Here is a 5,089-nt window from a genome sequence, read left to right on the forward strand (position 1 = left end):
ACTCCGCGGTGCTTGGCTGGCGCTTCTGATACTGTCGCCGGAGTTCTGAGGCCACCGGAACCACTACCGGAGCTTCTGGCTACTTCTGCCATCATCGGAAAAAGTTTTCCGGTAAGGGTTTCATTTGAGGTTTCTGCCTTTTTGGATTTCGAGAAGGTTTTAATGTTGCGCGGTTTCTTATAGTTGATCCACCGGAGCTTCTGGCCGCCGCCGGAGCTGCTGCCGGGCCGGTTCGAAATTACAGCTGCTACGTGTTGTTATTCCGGTAAGAGATTATGTTTCGAAAGCCCTACGTTAGTATCCCGTACGTGTATTAAAGCCTTTACAGTATTAATGTTCTTAGAGTTTAGTAACTGAGGTTGCTTGTAATTTAGAGCTGTTTATGCGGCTGCGAAAATGTGTGGGGCTGTGCTTTGATGCTGCCTTTGATTTTGAGTTGAGGCGAAAAGAACTTATGAGGCGTTTGGATTATGGAATTTGCGTTTTGAGGTAGGGGCGTTTTCCAAAAACTATATTTTATATATTGGAATTATTACATATGGATACTGATGTGAGTGAATGTGTATTTGGTGATTGTATCGGCCTTATGTATGGCTTGATTTGCCTTGGTTATTTATGAACGTCTGTTGGTTGAATTGTTGTGTGATTTTGTGAAACGAAATACTTTTCAAGTTGATTCTTTTAAAGCTTTGAGATCGAGTGTAACTCGTTGAGAATTGATTTGAGTTAATTTTATTAAGAATGTGAAAAATAGAATCCACCCTTGAATTCTGTCTGGCTTGCTTTAAATGATCTGGTTTGATAAATGATTGTTGCTGAACCATTTCTTTAAAGCTTTGGAAATGAGTTAATTTGGTTGATATTGGTGTGATTTTGAAACGGTTTCCTTGAGATATGCCAATGAGGCGACTGTTGGATTTAGCTTGATTTTGAATTGATTTTGGATTCTGGACTGTTGAAAAGGATTGTGGAACGGTTTAGTTGGGACCCGAACCGGATGGCAAAGTCCAAGTTTTAGGGGAGATGCTCCCGAAATTTCTATAACATTCGAGTCTTTATTGAAATGTTGTTTGGAAAAATGATGAGTTAAAGACTTCTACCATTTTATTTGAATTATCAAGGAAAGGATGATTCATGCTTTTGAAATGAATTACTAAAGAGGAAATTGTGATTTAGTCTTGCTTCTTAAGAAAGGCATTGTATATCTTTCAGGTGAAAGTTATTTAGATGAAACTTATGTTTTAAAGCTGTTTTAAATGTGACAAGGGCAATGCCTTTGAATTTGATTTGGGGGTTTCAATTAAAGAAGTTTCAATGACTTTGAAAGAATCTGAATGTCTATTGACAAGTTTCATTTTGAAATGTTTTGAGAAAGGTTTTAAGTACTCTTTGAATTCTGAATTTTTGCAAGACTAAAATAATTTTGGAGAGTTGAAACGCTTTAGAATTTATCATGGGGGTTAAAGCTGGTTTTGCCTAAGTAAAGGAAACGGCTTTAAAAGAAGTAAAGGATTACATGACTCGGTTTGGCTTAGATCCTATTTTATTACTCAAATCAGGAAACCAAGGTGTTTAATGATTTTAAGTGAATTTGGCAAATGAGTTATGATATACTCCCCTAAAGACTTGAGACTCTGCCGAGAAACTTTTGTTATAAAATTCCCTTGTTGGATGGATGATTTTAAATGTTTCAAAATGAATCTTTAACTTTCCATGGTTATGGATGCTTTGAAAAGAGGATGCCGAGAGTGGCATGGTTTTAAAAGGGGAATTTACCTTGAGTAAAAGTGGCTTATGAGCCTGAGATGATTTGAGAAATGAGACCTTTAAAGCCAAGGCTGAAAAGAGTTGAAATTAGATTTCAAAGTGAAATGAATTGAGGAAATGATTTATGGCTTAAATGCCGATTTCATGAATTTGATGATTTTGAATGTGGGAGTGCTGTTTTGTTGTGAGCCGGGATGGCTGTGTATGATTATGAATAATGGCTAGTTCTGGATTGAACTGTGAGCCGGATGACTAAGTTATTGCCGGGTTATGGCAAGGCCATTATGGATTATGGCTGAGTATAAATGCATATATGATAAATGAATAATGATGGAAAATGTTGAATGTAAGTATGCTTGTGTTTTCTCTCTGGTTGTAAGGGTGATAGGGCACCGATACCCTCTAATGGCGACAGGGCGCAGATACCCTCTAATGGTGACAGGGCACATATTCCCTCTAATGATATTAATGTGCAACAGAGAGACTGTGCCCGGGTTAGCTACCGGACACGTCGGGTTGGCTTGATAACCGACAGATGATATCATCAGCCACTAGGGACAGGCATGCAGCATATGCATTTATGTGACATTGGTTGGGTGTGCATATTATACTTGGTTTGCCTATGTGATTAATTGCTAACTGTTCTACCTGTAATAACTGTTTGTTTGTGCTTGAACTTCATATCTGTGTTTGCATCTGGGACCCTGTTGGATTGTGGTGATTGGTTGTTGGTTGGATTGTTTGGGCCTAGGGCCGTGGTTGAATTGAGATGGACCGATGATTGGTTTCGGTTTTGTGTTTCTAATTTGGAAAAGTGTGAAATGCTAATTTGGTTCAGCATGGTTAAACCTTTCTAAAAGGCTTTTGAGTTTTTGTGAATTGAACGGTTCCTCTTCTAGAAAAGATATTCCGACTTTACTTTTATTGTAAACTGTTGTTTTTGAAAAGAAGCATAAGACGGGTAGTAATCACTGGTACGGTTTATCTTCACGTATCCTATTACAGTAATTCCCAAAAACCCTCTACTGAGAACCCTTTCGAGGATGATGTTCTCACCCCCTACATTTTTTCCCCTTTCAGGATATGGGCGCAGAAGTTACGAAGAGTTTATTTATTTGTTGTTGAGATGTTCTGTATTGTTTTAGTTATGGTTTATTGTACCCTCGCCTTTATCTTGATATATTCTGTAAGAGGGATAGGGATTGTATTGGTTAATGCTTGTAATAATGTTTATATATATGTATGTATATATATGGATATACTCTTTATGAGTTTCTGAAAGTTGTATGGTATCTATGGACGTGCGTTGTCGAACAAAAGTATTTTGGGAGCGGTATTGCGATTTAAAATTTTTAAATAGGCTCATATTTTAATATTAAATAGTATAAAAGTCGTCGTAATGTCCGAGCTATCAGAGTCGCGCAGCCGGAAGCGTGAGCTTTGGTAGTTAGGGTGTTACAAAGAACAAAAGAATTAAAAGAATCTAAAGAACCTCTGCCACAAAAGAGCAGAGGGCAGGAATGAAAGAATGTATTAATTAAAGGGATCTCTATCGCAGTAGAGTAGAAAGCAAAGATTGAAAATTTATTAAATGCTATTTGGGCCTTAGTGCCAAGTGTCTAGTGGGGACGGTGATATATAACACTCACTTGATACTATAAGGACGGCTCAGTGAGGACGGAGATACGTAACGCTCACCGGAGATCGAAAGGAAGGTTCCCCCATGAGGACGGCGATGTGTAACCCTCATGGAGGGGACGTTGGATGAGATAACGACGGCAGTACGAAACGCTTATCTCAGGACCAGTATCAGGAATCGGGCAACAAACTGACACATGATCTCATGGCCTGTATAAGACTAGACATGCATCATACTTTTTTGCGCATACTTCTTGTGATTATGTTTTCATGATTGTGTATGCTTGTAATTGAATTCTATGTTCTGTAGTTGCTCTCTGATTTATGTTTGTCTTGCATTTTTTGTGCCTATGATTGATTCTGTTTTGTGATTGAGTTTTGATGGTAATTCATGTTGAATTGGGCCATAGGCCGAGTTGATTTAATTTGGACCAGAGACCGAGTTGATTTGATTTGGGTCAAAGGCTGTGATTGGAAGGACCAGCGGTAAGCTTTAGTTAAAATATATGAAATGTCATTTTGCATAAAATTTTTATAAGGAAAAATATGAGTTTCAAATTTGGATAATGAACTTAACTCCTAACTCCGACCCTACTAAGAACTCCCTAGTTCTTACCCCCTATCTCCACCCCTTTCAGCTACAAGTGCGAAGGCTTATTGAAAATCTACGAGGGCACAGAGGAATATGTTTACGAGTTGAGTTGTTAAAATTTATTTTCCCCTCGCTTTGTTAGTTAGAGTTTTATTCAGAGGGGTAGGTTCTGTAATTGCTTTTGTATGTAATACTACAATGTATTATCAATATGAAGTATGTGAATATGTGGTTGTTTGTTCTTGTTAGAGAAGTTATACGTTTTAGTAAAACCGTCGATAGATTTACGCGTAAAGGCTCAATATTAAATAGATAATAAAAGGAATTAGGTTGGTAACGCCTTACTTTTGGTACGATCATGAGGTGCTAAATATTAGGGTGTTACAAACAACGTGATTTCTTTTGTTATAAATTATGTTAGCTTTCGTATCGAATTGTTGTTTTGTTGCAAAATGTTATAATACTTCGTAACAAAAGATTATATTATTGCAAAATTTAAAATATTTTGTAACAAGATATCTATTTGTTTCAAAAGCTCTAAATATTTTGTAACAAAAAATTAATTTGTCACAAAATACAATATTTTTATAACAAGTTACTTATTTGTCACAAAATTCAAAGATTTTTTGTAACTAATAAAAAATTTTGTTTCAACATATTCAATGTAAGACTTCAAATTTTTGAAAATTAACATAATGCGTTAATTGAAAAAATATAAAAAATTTATATGATTTAATTTAAATATTTGATATTTTTGAATTTAATACTTTAAGTTTTATCTCCAATTTTAACTTGATTATCTCCAATTTTATCTTAATTAGTGTTTATTTAAAAATAATTTGAGAATTTATAATAAAATGGTATTTCAAGGATAATTAATTTAATTACTTCTAATTCTTAAAATTAGTGTATTTATTTAGAAATAATTTGAGAATTTATAGTTAAATAACATCTTTATATAATTATTATTAGATTAAAATTAATTTTCAGTTACTATACGTCATGTCACACCCAAAGGAGAGAGGGCGCCGTCGAGCAAGGACCAAGGAGAGAGAGAGCGTCGCGCCTCCCACGTGTAACACCCTAATATTC

General features: G+C 35.7%; 1 long non-coding RNA gene across 1 annotated transcript; it reads left to right on the forward strand.

Annotated features, from left to right (window-relative positions):
• LOC110262868 lies at positions 251–2,891 on the forward strand. Its single transcript, XR_002347881.1, has 3 exons — positions 251–265; positions 375–489; positions 2,848–2,891. It is a non-coding gene; the product is annotated as an uncharacterized LOC110262868 (long non-coding RNA).

Source organism: Arachis ipaensis, chromosome B05, assembly GCF_000816755.2.
Source record: "Arachis ipaensis cultivar K30076 chromosome B05, Araip1.1, whole genome shotgun sequence".
NCBI lineage: Eukaryota > Viridiplantae > Streptophyta > Magnoliopsida > Fabales > Fabaceae > Arachis > Arachis ipaensis.